Source organism: Hippocampus bargibanti, linkage group LG17 (genome assembly GCF_051943395.1).
Source record: "Hippocampus bargibanti isolate YZ-2025 linkage group LG17, ASM5194339v1, whole genome shotgun sequence".
NCBI lineage: Eukaryota > Metazoa > Chordata > Actinopteri > Syngnathiformes > Syngnathidae > Hippocampus > Hippocampus bargibanti.
Genome location: NC_142750.1, coordinates 17521117 through 17538948, shown reverse-complemented (window position 1 = coordinate 17538948; position 17832 = coordinate 17521117). Strand labels below are relative to the sequence as shown.

The 17832-nt window shown below is 41.2% G+C and overlaps 1 long non-coding RNA gene and 1 pseudogene across 3 annotated transcripts in view; both read left to right on the top strand.

The window, feature by feature from the left end:
• LOC148886015 (serine/threonine-protein kinase BRSK2-like) overlaps nt 1–17832 on the top strand; it is a 134606-nt pseudogene that overhangs the window by 78164 nt on the left and 38610 nt on the right. The window lies entirely within an intron of this gene.
• LOC148886018 (uncharacterized) lies at nt 589–15615 on the top strand. 2 transcript variants are annotated; one of them, XR_016118059.1, is made up of 4 exons: nt 589–731; nt 1143–1283; nt 1852–1968; nt 15530–15615. It is a non-coding gene; the product is annotated as an uncharacterized LOC148886018 (long non-coding RNA). The 2 variants fall into 2 exon arrangements; XR_016118060.1 differs by lacking the exon at nt 15530–15615 and adding an exon at nt 14060–14495.

Below are 17832 nucleotides of genomic sequence, written 5' to 3'. Positions count from 1 at the left end.
ACCGAATAATACTAGAAAGATCGACAAGACAAGGATGTTGCCTCTCACCAACATTATTCAATATCTTCAATGAACCCCTAGCCCAAGCAATCAGACAGAACCACAACATCAAGGGTGTGGAGAGGAGAGACTCAGAACATAAACTCAGCCTGTTTGCTGATGATTTGATAATATATTTGACACAACCGGAAGATAGCCTCCCGATACTGATGCAACAACGAGAAGAATATGAACACTACTCAGGATATAGACTGAATGTGACTAAAACACAAATCCTAGCACTAAATTACACTCCATCAAAGTCAATTAAGGGAAATTACAAATTAAGGTGGGATGCTGAAAGAGTAAAGTATCTCGGCGTGTACATCACAAAGCACATAGACAAACTGTTTGAATCAAACTATACAAAGATTAACCAAGTCATTAAGGCAGACGTGGGGAGATCGTCAACACCCATCCTAGATTTAAGATCCAGGATTGAAATAGTGAAAATGAATATTCTTTCAAGGTTGCTATCTCTACCAGTCGCTACCAATACCCATACCACAAAAACAATTTGTGGAATGGGACAAACTGATCACAAGATTTATCTGGGGAGGTAAGCGAACAAGGATTAGACTGACGACACGACAGTTACCAAAGGAAAAGGGTGGTAGTCCATTTTCCACTGGCACCCTGAAGGTCAACAGTACCAATGGCGGCCATTGTTAACCCGGGCCTCGACCGATCCGGTATGGGATTCATAGGTTTGATTCGCATATTTGTTTTGGCAATTATTTTTTTTTACGTCGGATGCCCTTCCTGACACAACCCTCTGTATTTATCCGGGCTTGGGACCGGCACAATAAGACACTGGCTTGTGCCCCCTTGTGGCTACGTTGTTTTTGTTAGATTCTGAATAAATTCAATATTTGTTATGATACAATGAAAAACATTGATGTTGTTGAATATACTCAGTTCACATGTAAAGGTACTCAAACGAGAAAAGATAAGAAAACATTTATTTGACTCACAATGGAAACTTTCTTAAACTACAGCAAGAAAAATTATGAAAGAAGTAGAAAACCAAAAAGTATAGTTTCGTCGAGGTAGTGGAAATACTCAAGGATAAGTTTAAAGTGCAAAATCTTGCCTCTTTGCAGGTACCTTGTACTTGAGCATGTGTCTGGTGGAGAGCTCTTTGACTACCTTGTGAAGAAAGTCCGACTCACGCCTCAAGAAGCGCGGAAATTCTTCCGACAGATCATTTCAGCTTTGGACTTCTGCCACAGCCACTCCATATGGTGTGTCACCTTTCATATCTAACCCAGGGATGGGCAACTTAAATGCTCCAGGGGGCCATAGTTTTTCATCAGTACAACAGGGGCCGACATAAGACCACACCCCCCCTAACCAGATGATTGACAAAAATGCTGGTAGGATGATAAAGAAAATATGTCCTTATGTGCTTTGAATATATTTCATTTTTGATCATGCATTACAGCTTCCTAGATGCTTTTTGTGATTTATCATTTGTTTAGAAATGGGATACGCTGGACATATATTTTCTCATCAAATATATTGTTGTTTATAAAATTATTATTGGGATATTCTTTGCAATTTCCATAAAATCTGTCTCAAATTGGCAAGAATAGAAAGATGTGGGTCACGGGGACACAGCAATTGATTAACATTGCCTTACACAGAATGTCAATCATAAATTCATTACAGTTCCTAAATGTTTTCAATCTGCATTATTGAAGTTACCAAACTGCTCTGCAAACAAGGGTAAACATGACAGCTATATCAAGAGCAATTTTAATGGGTTTGACTTTTGTAACCCTTTTTTGTCTTTTGCATCCTCTCATCCAGCCACCGAGACTTAAAGCCAGAGAATTTGTTATTAGATGAGAAGAACAATATTCGGATAGCAGACTTTGGCATGGCGTCTCTGCAGGTCGGGGAGAGTCTGCTGGAGACAAGCTGTGGGTGAGTGTTTAAAATACCTAAAGAAAGGCACATCCTTTTTTTAAATATTTCCAAGGTTTTGATCAAGTTTGAATTACATTTTTATTTACGGTTAGATGCTAAACAAAGTGCATTGCACATACCATACTGTTGAGTATAAAGGGATAAAGATAATATTTATAAAGGTAAGATGCTGGCAAGGACAGTCTTCATGTTTACCTTCAAAACAAACATATTTTTCATGATTTTTTTTTTTGTTGAACTATTGACTTCGTTGAAAATTTCCATCTGTTTTCTGAATCCGCTTTATCCTTAAAAGCTATTATTGGAAGAGTCCACAATCCTTTAAATATCCTTTAAATATACAAATAATTAAATGAGAGTGGGTACTGGACTTGTTTGCATATCTGCCTCACACTGCAGAGGTGCAGGCTTCAGTTCCGGTTACCCAGCCTGCCTGAGTTCTTTACAGGTCTTCTGGTTTACGCTCATATTTAAAAAAAAAACATGCTTAACAGGTTAATAATAATAATAATAATAATAATAATAATAATAATAATAATAATAATAATAATAATAATAATAATAATAATAATAATAATAATAATAATAATAATAATAATAATAATCATCTCATTTTCCGTACCGCTTATTCCTCATTAGGGTCGCGGGGGTTGCTGGAGCCTATCTCAGCTGTCTTCGGGCACGAGGCGGGGGACACCCTGAATTGGTTGCCAGCCAATCGCAGGGCACACAAAGACATACAACAGTCACTCTCACACTCACACCTAGGGACAATTTGGAGTGGTCAATCTGCCTGCCATGCATGTTTTTAGAGTGTGGGAGGAAACCGGAGGACCCGGAGAAAACCCACGCGGGTCCGGGGAGAACATGCAAACTCCACACAGGGAGGCCGGACCGGGACGCGAACCGGCGTCCTCTGCACTGTGAAGCCAGTGTGCTAACCACTCGACTACCGGGCCGCCAATAATAATAATAATAATAATAATAATAATAATAATAATAATAATAATAATAATAATAATAATAATAATAATAATAATAATAATAATAATAATAATAATAATAATACATTTCATTTCAAGCGCCTTTCAAAACTCTCAAGGTCACTTTACAGTCACTGGATAAGTTTTTCTCTGGGTGTGCAGCGGCAGTTCACTCAAAGATAACTCATAGATATCGAATAGTTAGCTAACAATATCGTTAAAAGATAGTGAGCTAGATAGCCAGCGAGCTAGATATCTAATAGACAGCCAGCTAGGTAGATAGCTATTAGATAGATTAGAAAATTGCAAGGATGAGCGCAAATAAACAAGTGAGCTGTCTTCCACCATCACAAAAAATGAAAAGCCACCAAAATGGTCAATCACAAAGATGGTGGACTTCTCGACATCATCGTGTTTCACTTTTTTTTTGGGTCAACTCAAACAGCTCTGCTTCCACTTTTCCATCAAGCTGTCAAGTCCAAATTTGGAAGAAGACGATGTGGAAGAGAACGGCAAGCTTCACACTGGAACATTCTAAATTGTTGCGAGCTTGTGATTGTGAGCAGAAATGTTTGTTTGTATATGGAGGCCCTACAAATGGCTGGCAAATGCCGAAAGGCAGCTCATATTGGCTCCAGAATACCTGTGACCCTCGTGAGGATAAACAGATTTGAAAAGGAATGGATCTTCTTCTTCTTTTCCTTTCGGTTTTTCCCTTCAAGGGGTCGCCACAGCGAATCAGTAACCTCCATCTACAGAGGTATGATACACATGTTTGTTTTGGCCAAGCTTTTACGTCGGATGCCCTACCTGACACAACCCTCTGTATTTATCCGGGCTTGGGACCGGCACAAGAAGACTTATGTCCCTTTGTGGCTACAGAACAAGCAACTAGCTCAGTAAAAGGCTCCCAAACACAAAATGGTCATCAGCACAACAACAATAAAAAAAAGCAAAACTATACTCACCATTTGATAACAATGCTCTGATTATTATTATTATTATTATTATTATTATTATTATTATTATTATTATTATTATTATTATTATTATTATTTATTATTATTCTTGAGGTCAACAATTTATGTGCAAAGACATTTTTAGCCCTCATCGCCAATTGGCCCTGATTTTTTTCAATGGTCATCATGCCGACTAGCGTTTGAAATCCATTCGCATCCATGATATATGTTTAAAACGTGATGCACAAAGATGGACGGAAGCATCCAGACATTTTTGACACTGTTAGGTGTACTTGTTGTGCTCTCCACTATGGTAAGGGGGATACAGTATTGTGGGATTCAGAAAAAAAAACAACAAGACAAGCGGTGATGTACGTCTTGACTAAACCGTGGTTTACTTCGAATGCCCATGGGCAATACAAACGTTATGCGCACAACTTCCTGTCCAACAATGTAAATCGGTCCGACACGAAACACTAAACGAAGCAGGCGTTCCTTGTTTAAATAAACATTTTAGATGTTTACCATTTGCGATCTGCTTTACCTGTCACCAAAATATTAAATAAGGTACTTTTTAACCTGTCACATACTTTCCGAGATGAAGTGAATCCATGTCAGTGATGTACTTTGAAATTGTGTGTGATCAATCGCTAAGAATCATGAAACACTGGACATGATGTTATTCTGTCCATTTGTGCCAATGGATGGTCCTCACATGAGATTAGCCTTGATGTTGAGAGTGGTGTGGGAGCTGTGCCTCAGGAATGGGAGGTTGTGAATTTGGGACATCGTAGATGACACACATCGTCTGTAGTGTGCCATCGTCAGTAGTGAGAGAGATATAGAGAGAGATGTAAAGATAGATAGAGAGAGAAAGAAAGATAGAGAGAGATAGAGAGAGATAGAGAGAGAGAGATAGAGAGAGAGATCTAGAGATAGAGATCTAGGGATAGAGATCTAGAGATAGAGATAGAGGTTGAGGTAGAGATAGAGAGAGGTAGAGAGATAGAGAGGGTAGAGGTAGAGGTAGAGATAGAGGTAGAGAGATAGAGAGATCGAGAGGTAGGTAGAGATAGAGAGAGATAGAGATAGAGATAGAGATAGAGATAGAGATAGAGAGAGAGAGATAGAAATAGATATAGAGATAAATAGAGATAGAGAGATAGAGAGAGATAGAGATTTAGACGTAAAGGTAGAGATAGAGAGAGGTCGAGAGATAGAGAGGGTAGAGGTAAAGATAGAGATAGAGAGAGATAGGGAGATATATTTAGAGATAGAGAAAGAGAGAGATAGAGATAAAGAGAGATAGAGAGATAGATAGATAGATAGATAGATAGATAGATAGATAGATAGATAGATAGATAGATAGATAGATAGATAGATAGATAGATAGATAGATAGATAGAGAGATAGAGATAGATAGAGAGAGAGAGAGAAAGAGAGAGAGAGAGAGCTAGAGAGATAGAGATAGAGAGATATAGATATATAGAGAGAGATAGAAATAGAGAGAGAGAGAGAGAGCGAGAGAGAGATAGAGAGATAGAGATATAGAGAGATAGAGATAGTAAAGATAGAGAGAGATAGAGGAGAGATAGGGGAGAGAGAGAGAGAGAGAGAGAGAGAGAGAGAGAGAGAGAGAGAGAGAGAGAGAGAGAGAGAGAGAGAGAGAGAAAGAGATAGAGAGAAGAGAATCATGAACCAATGGACGTGATGTTGGAGCTGTGCCTCAGGGATGGGAGGTTTTGAATTTGGGACACATCGTCAGTAGTGTGCCAAAGAATCATTGGGTGTTTCGGCCTTTTAATCACTAGACACCCTCATTGATGGTGGCCAGCGACAGGTTGATCACGCCTACGCTTGTGTCCCATGCCCAATCAGATGTTCAGAAGCTGGTAGAGGGGGGGGGGTCTTAGGTTGCTGACCTATGAGCCCAACAAGGGTCCTTCCTCTTCATCCAGAGCCAGTGGCTGCTTCTTTCTGCCGCTTCAGAGAGTGACCTAACTGTGTGCCGCAGAGCCTGTCCATGGATACCCAGGTCTTTTAGCAGCCTGATGGTGGAGGAAGCCACAAACCCTCTGCATCCAACTTCAATTGGATATACCTTGGTTTTCCATCCCCGCTGTTGCGCATCCACTGCGAGTTCTGTGTAGCGCAGCTTCTTGCGCTCATAGGCCTCTTCAACAGAGTTTTCCCACGGGACTGTGAGTTCTGCGATGTAGACAGCCTTGAGTACGAGGACCAGAGCACCAAGTCTGGTCTGAGGGTGGTGGCTGCAATCTCCGCTGGGAAAACCAATTGCTGGCCAATGTCAACCCGCATCTCCCAATCGCGAGCCCCGGATAGCTGTCCAACTTCTGGTTTGTCAGTAGGATGGTTGGGCTTTTCCTGTCCCTCTCGGATGAAGGTCAATGGTGCTGTGCTGGACATGGTGGCTCGCATTGGCAAGGAGTTGATGGTATTCCTCTTGCTCTCAAGGACAACTGCCAAACTTTTTAGGACCTGGTTGTGCCTCCAGGTGTAGCGGCCTTGTGTGAGGCTGGTCTTACAACCGGTCAGGATGTGTTTGAGAGTTCCTGGCGTTCGACAGAGGTCACAGGTTGGATCTTCGCCATACCATTGGTGGAGTTTTTTTGGAGATGGGAGCACGTCATTGATAGCTCTGATGATGAAGCTGATGTTGCTTGCCTCCATTTCCCAGAGATCCTTCCAGCTGAGCCTTCTCTTCTCCAGGCCTTCCCACCTCATCCATTGTCCCTGCTTGGCAAGAGAGACAGCCCGTGCAGTTCTTTCAGCTTCCTCTTGGCGGCGCACCTCTGCTATCACCATTTTCCTTCTTTCCGATATTGAAGCCTTACGCCAAGAAGGTTTGTTTGTAAGGCCAAACCCCCCTCTTCCGAGCTGAACGTGTCCCACAATGTCGCTGTGCCTTAGGGCTGCTGTGGCCTGCTGCACTGCAATGGATGGCGTCCATTTCCGTCCCGTTGATAGGGGGGGTGCAGCTTGACTGATGTTCCGGTCTCTGGAGTCTGTGAGAGTCATCTGAAGTCTCACTTTAGCGCACTTGTACTCTTCGGTGAGGCTTGTGATTGGAATCTCAAGGACCCCTTTGCCATAAAGGCCGATGTTAGACAGACAGCGTGGAACACCAAGCCAGCGTTTCACATATCTAGTGATGGTTCGCTCCATCTTCTCCACAGTTGAGAGTGGGGCCTCATAGACTGTGAGTGGCCACATTACCCGAGGGAGAAGTCCAAACTGCAGACACCAGAGCTTGAGCTTTCCTGTCAGCTCAGTCTTGTTGATGTTTTCCAGACTATTGGTGATGTCCTGCTTGATTTGCTGCACTTGATCTTTGTCTCTGAGGCTTGCATTGTACCACCTGCCCAGGCTTTTGACCGGTTCCTCAGACACCGTTGGTATTGGGTCATCACCAATGCAGAACTTCACATTTTTTAGCTGTCCCTTGACGATTGAGATGCTGCGTGACTTGCTCGGCTTGATTTTCATCCGGGCCCATTTAATGTTTTCCTGCAGTTTTCCAAGTAGCCGCCTGGTGCAAGCTGCGGTAGTGGTCAAGGTGGTCATGTCATCCATGTATACCCGGATAGGTGGGAGGTGGATCCCATTCCTTGTTCGCTCACCTCCCACCACCCACCTTGAGGCCCTGATGATGACCTCCATGGCCATTGTGAAGGCCAGGGGTGAAATTGTACAACCTGCCATGATGCCGACTTCTACACGCTGCCATGATGTTGTGAAGTCAGGTGTTGTGAAGCAGAGTTGCAGGTCTTCGAAGTAGGATTTTACTTTCTTTTGGCTGCATTTGTGTGTACTTATATACACCGATAGAAATGATTCAAAAGTCCTGCATTAATTCAGATCGACGGTATTCAATAGCGATGTGTGATGATAATATTGGACATGTGTATTTCTTTTGCTTTGATGTCTGCTTTTGGTTCTGACCGGTTGAGGTTTTATCGCCGCTGTTTCCTGTTGGAAAACACTTCAATCAATGATCCAGTATGGATAACAAAATTAATATTGAAATAAATAAATGGTTGAAATAATTGAATGTACAAATAAATATACCAATAAAATGTCATATAAATGTTGAAATTAAAAAAAGACGATCTCAATAAATATAGAAAGAATAAACTGAATACTAAATATTAAAGTACAGTGATACCTCAGTTTATGAACCAATTGGCTTACGAACTTTTTGGTTTACGAACGTTAAATTTATGAAAATTTAACCTTGGCATACAATTTTTTTGTCCGGGATACACACGGAGCGCCACAATGAGTGATGTGTCGTCCGCGAACGAGCCCGTTCTCCTAAATGTATGAAAATTTAACCTTGGCATACATTTTTTTTTTCGGGATACACACGGAGCGCCACAATGAGTGATGTGTCGTCCGCGAACGAGCCCGTTCTCCTAACAAGAAAATGGCAGCCAACTGTTTTTGTCCTCTATTACCCACCCCCAGTCTTCAGTTAAAGCCATGTGATTGGTCAAGAACGCAGCAGTGAGGGGGTGGAGGTTACAGACAGAGAGAGACAGGGAGAGAGTGAGGCAGTTAAACATTAAAGAGACAGGCAGACGACAAAGAGAGAATGAGAAAATGGATAGAAAACAGTGAAATTTGGACTTGTTTCAACTTTGATAGTTCAAAGGCAGAGTGCAGACTGCAAGGTTAAAATATCCCATCAATCAGGCTCCACAAATAACCCTCATAAGCCATTTGTACACTTGATGCAAAAAGCAATCAACCTAGCTAAACAGGACACTATTGATGAGGAACAACGTAAAATTATCACAGAGAAAGTACCTCCAAGGGATCATTCCTCAAGATGGTGAAAGGGGAAGGCTACGTTCCACATCAAGTATTTAATGCTGATGAAACCACTCCATTCCATCAAGCCATGAACGACCACCACAAAGGTAAATAAAATGACTTTATATAAAGTACAGTTTATTTCTTCAATTATAATACCATATCACATTTATTATACATAAAATAAGCTATGTATTGTGTAATTTTAAGGCTTAGAAAATTAGGAAGTAGAAAATTATGTTTTATGGCACCTGGGAACGGATTATTCTCATTTTAATGGTTTCCTATGGGAAATTAATTTTTGAGATAAACACTTTTCGCCTTATACACTCTGTCTGGGAACAAATTAAGTTTGTACGCCTAGGTACATTCATTTATTTTTATGATGTTGTTTTTTTGTCCTAATCAACTTCTGCAATGTTGGTGATCTCGTTCCTACCTATTTCGTGATGATACAAAGCCCCATGATGTAAGGACCACTACTCAAGTCCTGGAAGATACAAACTGTCCATATGAACTAACATGATATTGTTGACTGGCTGAGTGTAAAAATAAACATTACATTTCTTTGCCATGGGAAACATCTTGGTTGATTTGACTGTTTGTTTCATTCGACGTGATAAACAAGCTACCAACCAGTCGAATTGGTCGCATTTTTCTTGAACTTTCCTTTGTGTTTCTAAAGACGAAGGTAATTGTGTCGCTGCCGTCATGGCGCATGAATGATGATTGATGAGCCTCTCCTCGAAGAAGCTCTGTAAGACAAAGTCGTGATATAAACTCCTCTGGGTTTCAGTGATGAGCTTGTAGAATTTGTATCATTTGCATATGCTTCATTTTTCCAAGCTTGAGGCTTTCAATCACTTTTATCAAGGTTTATATTTACTCTTGAAATACAATCCATAGCAGTCGCCATTATATATTTTTTTAGTTAGCTTGCCGCTATACTCTTTTGGCAAATTCTAGACTTGATTTCGAATTACGATTGCTACTTCTTTGAATTGGATGGTTTGTAATTGAGATTTAGTTGATGGACTCTTCTGACAACAGAGGCTTTGCACAAGTAAAACGGCTCCTGATTTTTTTCCCTTGTATGACAATAAGGAAATTGTCAAATGCTATTCATCGAGATGTTGCTCCGAGCAGGAAGACTGAAAACATGAACAGGTGAAAGGAGATTGCATTTTTATTAATTTTGCAAATAAGGGAAAGAGTGTGCATTCACACGACGCAGTGTTTGTGTAGCACATAAATTTGACGATATATATATATATATATATATATATATATATATATATATATATATATATATATATATATATATATATATATATATATATATCAGAATCAGAATCCGAATCAGAATCATCTTTTTTGCCAAGTATGTAGGACACACAAGGAATTTGTTTCCGGTAGAACACGCTGCACTAGTATCGTTGTCAAAAAAACTGCTAAGTGGCACTATACAGTTCCATTTTGGCTACTGTTGAAAGAGTTCAAAGAGTTAATGGCTTGGGGGAAGAAGCTGTTTAAATGTCTGCTGGATTTGGTGCGCATGGATCGGTAGCGCCTGCCTGAGGGGAGTAGCTGGAAAAGGTGGTGGGCAGGGTGCGGAGGGTCCAGTAGGATTTTCCGCGCCCTAGTTTGGATTCTTGCAGTGTGCAAGTCCTCGAGAGTGGGTAGGGCGGTGCCAATGATTTTTTCCGCCGTCCTAACTGTCCGTTGAAGTCGGATTTTGTCCATTTTTGTGGCGGCCCCGAACCAAACGGTGATGGAAGAACACAGGATGGATTCGATGACAGCCGTGTAGAAATGTTGCAGCACCTCCTGTGGCAGGCCATGCTTCTTTAGCAGCCTCAGGAAGTACATTCTCTGTTGGGCCTTTTTCAGGATAGAGTTGGTGTTGACCTCCCACTTCATGTCCTGGGAGACTGTGATTCCCAGGAACTTGAAGGTCTCAACGGTTGACACCAGGCAGTTGGATAGTGTGAGGGGTAGCTGTGGTGATGGATGTTTCCTGAAGTCCACCATCATCTCAACTGTCTTGAGCGTGTTCAGCTCCAGGTTGTGACGGCTGCACCAGAGCTCCAGCTGCTCCACTTGTTGTCGGTACGCAGACTCGTCGCCGTCTTTGATGAGACCGATGACCGTGGTGTCGTCTGCGAACTTTATGAATTTGACAGCTGGGTGCGTTGAGGTGCAGTCGTTCGTGTAGAGAGAGAAGAGCAATGGAGAGAGGACGCATCCCTGCGGGGCTCCAGTGCTCGTGGTTCGTGTTGTGGATGATATATTTCCCAGTCTGACCTGTTGTGTCCGTCCTGTCAGGAAGCTGAGGGTCCACTGGCAGATCGTGCGGGACACACCAAGCTGGAGAAGTTTGGGGATGAGGAGTTCTGGGATGATGGTATTGAACGCAGAGCTGTAGTCCACAAACAGGATCCTTGCGTAGGTTCCTGTGTTGTCAAGGTGGTCGAGGATGTGGTGCAGTCCGATGTTGACTGCATCCTCCACAGACCTGTTTGCCCGGTAGGCAAACTGAAGAGGATCTAGCAGAGGTCCGGTGATGTTCTTTAGGTGGTTCAGCACAAGGCGTTCAAAGGACTTCATGACCACAGACGTCAGAGCGACAGGTCTATAGTCGTTCAATCCCGAGGGTGCTGGTTTCTTTGGAACTGGGACGATAGTAGACAGTTTGAAGCATGATGGGACTTCACACTGCTCCAGGGATCTGTTGAAGATTTGTGTGAAGACCGGAGCCAGCTGGTCAGCGCAGACTCTCAGGCAGGAGGGGGACACTCTGTCAGGTCCTGCAGCTTTCTTGATCTTTTGCTGCTTGAAGAGCCGTCTAACGTCCAGTTCGTGGATCTGTAGGGCAGAGGGCGGAGATACGGTAGTTTCTGGTAATGGTGGGCAGACCGGGGAAACGGTGGTGTCCTTTTCAAATCGGCAAAAGTATGTATTTAACTCATCAGCCATTCCATTGTTGTACACTGCTTGGGGGGAAGGTAAACGATAATTTGTTATTGCTTTCAGGCCATTCCACACCGATGCAGAGTCGTTAGCGGAGAACTGTTTGTTAAGCCTCTCCGCATAACTTTTCTTTGCGATGTTAATTTCCTTCGTCAGCCTGTTTCGGGCGAGTTTGTAAACTGCTCGATCGCCGCTTTTAAATGCGGATTCTTTCTCTTTCCTAAGCTGCCTGAGTTTGGGAGTGAACCATGGCTTGTTGTTGTTGAATGAGCGGAAGGACTTTGTTGGTACACACATGTCCTCACAGAAACTGATGTATGATGTTACAGTGTCTGTGTATTCATCCAATGTGCCCGTTGAAGTTTCAAAGACGCTCCAATCAGTGCAGTCTAAGCATTCTTGTAGCGATAACTTTGCTTCATCTGTCCATGTTTTAACTGTCTTGACTACCGGTTTTACACATTTGAGTTTCTGTTTGTATGTGGGAATTAAGTGGATTAAATAGTGGTCAGAAAGACCCAATGCTGCATGCGCAACAGACCGGTATGCGCCTTTGAGTGCTGTGTAACAATGATCTAGAATGTTTTCTCCTCTGGTGAAACAGTCAATATGCTGCAATATATATATATATATATATATATATATATATATATATATATATATATATATATATATATATATATACACTCTCAAGGTCACTTTACAGTCACAGAATAAGTTTTTCTGTGGATTAATAATAATAATAATAATAATAATCTACAAGCGCCCCATAAAACCCGCAAGGACACAGCTAATAGATATCCCGATAGCTAATAGCTAGCTAGCAAGATAGCAAATAGGTAGCTAGGCAGGTGATTTCCTGAGGCTCCCCCCAACCCTAGAGCCGGGACCCACCAGAGCTGATAAAAGGGAAACCCACTGCCTGCATTTATCTCATTCACTGTCATTCGCCAATGTGCATTTCACATTCTCAAATACAGTGACTGGAAGATAAAGCATCTTAAAGGACTGTAGTTCTGTTTGTGATGTAATGTAAGGAAAGAGATGCCGATTTCACAGTAAGATCAGAGCATTGTCATCAAATGGTGAGTATAGTTTTTGCTTTTTTGAATGTTGCTGTGCTGATTACCATTTTGTGTTTGGGAGCCTTTTACTGAACGATTTGCTTGTTCTGTAGCCACAAAGGGACATATGTCTTCTTGTGCCGGTCCCAGGCCCGGATAAATACAAAAGGTTGTGTCAGGAAGGGCATACAAGCTTGGCCAAAACAAACCTCTAAAGATGGAGGACACTGATTTGCGGTGGCGACCCCCTTGAAGGGAAAAGCCGAAAGGAAAAGAAGAAGACACGAATTTATTCAGGAATTGAAAATATGACATAGAGTGCCATTCCCAAATCTGTCAGGGTTTTGTTTTTCTTGTTTGGGTGCCGATAAAACGCTGACCATAGCCTCTGGCAATGTTTTTTTCCCTTCCACAAGGGGGGAAGCATTTCCCTTTTTTCCACGTTAGTGCTTTGTTCCAGTTTCAGCTGTTGTTAAAGCTCTATATAAACCAATACTGTATGTACAAGTATGTATTGCATTTCAAGCTCATATAACTCCAGACCCATATAATTTAGGAATTAACTCTTTTTTTCTGATGAGAGTCTAAGAATAAAGTCTAAGATTTATTACGCTGCATTGAATGTTTATGTAGTCCCAAAACTCAATATTATTTGCGTCCTGGAATTCGAGTGACAATGGCAAAAACCCTGGCACTGTAGTGGACACATTTTTGCACGTCTGGCAGTGAACGAGTTATTGTATCTTGAGTTGAGACTGACAGTGTCTCAATAAAAGTCTTTGCACAAATGTCAAAATAATGACTCAATGATGACTCAATAATGACTCAATGAATGCAGACGATGGCGTCAAAGTTCCATTGGAAAGGGGCTGATTTGTCTGCTGGGAATTTGTGTCAGGGAAAATCAAATAGTTGTCTTGGTGCAACACACAACAATTCACCATCTCGTTATTTATTTGTTTTCCTTCTAATTTCGCCATCAACACGGATCAAACAAACAATGTAACGCAAAATGCATTGTCTCTTTCTCGGTCAAGGGCGTTCCCTCCATGACGTGACGTCAGGAATCGTCACCAACTCAAAAACAAGACTTCCTGAATATTCAGCGCAAGTCTTAAAATGTAAAATATAGCTATATGCGTTGGAATCTTTGTAAAATACGTTCAGTAGAAGTCATTTGAAGCGATTTTACAAATTAAGGACACAACTTGTCCGCAGGCGTCGGTTTTCCTTTAATTTTTTTAAAATTTTACCTTGGCTATGTACTATTTTTCAGGATACACACGGAGCGCCACGATGAGTGATGTGTCGTTCGCGAACGAGCCCGTTCTCCAAAAAGAAAATGGCTGAGGACTTTTTTTGTCCTCTATTCCCCGCCCCCAGTCTTCGGTTAAATATTTAATTATAAGACCATAGCACATTTCTCATACATAAAATGAGGTATATTTTGTGTAATTTTAAGGCTTAGAAAGTTTTAAAGTAGAACATTGTGTTTTATGGGGACCTGGGAAAGGATTATTCTCATTTTAATGGTTTCCTATGGGAAATTCATTTGTGGGATACACACTTTTTGCCTGACACACTCTGTCTGGGAACCAATTAAGTTCGTAACCCAAGGTATCACTGGAGTATATTGTATTTATTTTTATGTAAGGAACGTTCAATATCTTTGTCTTGCAATGTAACTCAAACCAGCAGTCATATTTTATTATGTTATTGATTATCATGAAGTAATATCATATTTAGTTTTTTTTTTTTTTTTTTATCTGGCTCCCAATGTTACACAAGTAACATCCGAGTTACGACCGGGTTCCGTTCCGACAAAACCGTCGTAAGTCAAACAGCCGTAAATCGAAAAGCATTCAAAATGGCTGACGCGAGGATCACATGATCATAACAAATGACGACACGCTGGCATCTCCTATCCAACAGGATAGTATACGATGTCAATCTGTTGTTTTTTTTCTATTTGTTCGTTTTCTATTGAATACTATTATATACCAAAATGTTGACAGTTTATTTATAAATATGTCATGCTGGAGAAAAGTGTCGTATGCATTTGTTACGAAACAGTTATTTTGTATCGGCATTTTGTGCAATGCTGCTCCGTCAAATAAACATCCTACTTGCTCGATATTGTCACGTTCGGATTGACAGCTGGGGCGGGGCCATGCCTCCCCGCTTCCTTCAGGACAGCGGTTACGAAAACTGGACGCTGTCAACTTGTATTTGTACTTTGTATTACCCTGGACTTTGTCTTCTGTGCTCGGTCCGAGATCACCCCTCACATCCCGTAATCCTTTTGGGATTATTCAATTTCTGCACCACCGTGTGCGAATTGCTTCTCATTCCCATTGCCCCCCCACTCGTCGTTTTTGGTATTCTTTATTTTTTATTATTTCCCTGGTCCTCTTTTTGGGACTAGTGCTTTGTGTTGTAGCAGAATAAATCATCGTGCACAGACCTATGTCTCTGTCGCGTTGCTGGCTGTAGCGGTGGCAGCCGTAGAATTTTAAAAAAAGGCTGGCGGTCGTTGTCGTAACTCGTCGTAAATCGGTTGTTACCTGTATAATATCAAGAAAGGGTTTGTTCAACCCCTCTCAGCTAGAAGATCGTGTGATCTTTAGTCATTTCTTCTTCGGTATGTTGGCTGTTGGCAGCGTTGCCTTTGAGTGGGTATGATGTGTGATATCGGGGGCCCCTTTGAGTCCTCTTCAGCATCATTCCCTCTGTGCCTCTTTTACAGATCACCGCATTACGCCTGCCCAGAGGTTATCAGTGCTCTCTCCTTTACCTTCTTTCTGTGTGTTGTCTTTTATGCAACAATAGTAGCGCCAACCTCCTGCAGCTACTCTTACGTCACTGTTGCATTCTTTTGGCATTCACTTTATTACATTTTTTTTCTAGCCTCAAAATATTTTCCCTGAGGAAATATACTTAATGCTACTCTTATTTTATTTATATATCAATCATAACATTTTTGGCTCACTTTGTTTTCATGTTTTAAACTGACCACCTTTTTGAAACCGGGAGTTACCCATTTGACACACCCTTCTAAAATAACAAATATAATTTTCATGATTGTACGTTATTTCTTAAATTATTTGCAATCATATTTTCAAAAAGATTATCTCTACAGTATGACAGGAAAATTGCGATGTTCCATCCCTGTTAAGTTACTTTTACAAGCGGATCACGTGCCACGTCTTTGTAGCCCACCTGATGCCATGAGCACCTTGTTGGTGACACCTCCTTATAATAATAATAATAATAATAATAATAATAATAATAATAATAATAATAATAATAATAATAATAATAATAATAATAATAATACATTTCATTTATAAGAGCCTTTCAAATCTGTTAAGATCACTTCACAGTCACAGGATAAGTTTTTATGTGGGTGAGCAGCGGCAGCCAATTCACTCAACCCAGAATAACTCAAAAACATAGAATGTTAGCTAGACAGCTAATAGCTAGCGAGACAGATAATAGCTAGCTAGCTAGCTAGATAGCTAATATATTTCCGGACTCAAAAAGCTAGCCAGCTCTATAGCTAATAGATGGCTAGTTAACTCAAAAAGATAGAAAGCTAGCTAGTTAGCTAATAGATAGATAGACAGCTAATATATCGCTAGCTAGCTAGATAGCTAATATGTTTCCTGACTCAAATAGGTAGCCAGCTATATAGCTAATAGATAGCTAGTTAACTCAAAAAGATAGAAAGCTAGCTAGCTAATAGATAGCTAGACAGCGAATATATAGCTAGCCAGCTAGATAGCTAATGTTTCCTGGCTCAAATATAGGTAATAGATAAAGATCAGCAAACACAAAAAAAGCAGGAAGGAGGTTTGCTACGTGTCTTCCTGCCGCCGCCGAGCGCCGTCTTGCCGTAGATAGAGTCCGTCTCCGGGCTCAATCCCCCAGGACCGTGTCGCACTTGGACATGGCGTCTCACTGGTAAACGTCCTCGTCGCAGTCTTCCATAGCGTCCACGCCGAAGGTGCAATTTTGCTGACAACTAAACCTTAATACTACTATACACTATACATGTAACTAATGAACCATATAAAATATTAAATCATTTTAAATAAGAACATTAAAAGGTTGTCCATTCCTGCTCTTAAGCAGTACACACACAACACACACACACACACAGAAGATGCTCTGTTAAAAAGCATGCACAGGCATACATACACATTTAGAAGATGAGCAGTATCTGCCGTGATATGAATTTTCTTTCTTTTTGTTCTGTGAATGAGCTTTTTTTTTTTAATAACTTTCCTCGCCTGGAAACCAGGGCACATGTTAACAATTTTTTTGTGTGTGTTTTTTTTTCTTTGTTGTTCTTTCAGCTCTGTGGGACTCCAGTCGAACCTGACTGAAGACAAGCACCATTGGACATGGCTGGACAGGATGACTTTGATTCATTGATGCAAATAGTCATTTTCTCTTTTCTGGAGAATGTATACCTTAAAGAACAACCGACACCACTTTTTTGTTTCCGAACAAACATCAGAAAAAATGTTTTATATCATCCAAAATACCCAAAACACGCAGTATGATATTTTCAGTCAAATGCAAAACTAATGGGTTTATTTTGAACGTTCGTCCCTGGTTCATTGATTCTTGGGGCGTTGATGGCAGTGAATGGTTAAATCAGCAGGAAGACAGTGTGGGACAGAATAAGTTAGTTTAATCTTGATGACAGCAGAGACATTGCGGTGTCAGCTAAGGAGGAAGCATGGAGAGAGAGAGAGAGAGAGAGAGAGAGAGAGAGAGAGAGAGAGAGAGAGAGAGAGAGAGAGAGAGAGAGAGAGAGAGAGAGAGAGAGAGAGACAGAGAGAGAGAGAGAGAGAGAGAGAGAGAGAGAGAGAGAGAGAGAGAGATTGAATGGGTGAGCATTTATATGGCGCACAAGGTGTGACGCGATAGGATGTGACGTAATTGTCACGTTTTGCAAGGTGTTGATGGCGGGTGCGGATCCCAAAAAGCAGGCAGGAGTGAACAGGAGGTTGTTTGACAAATTGTATTAAAATAAAGGTC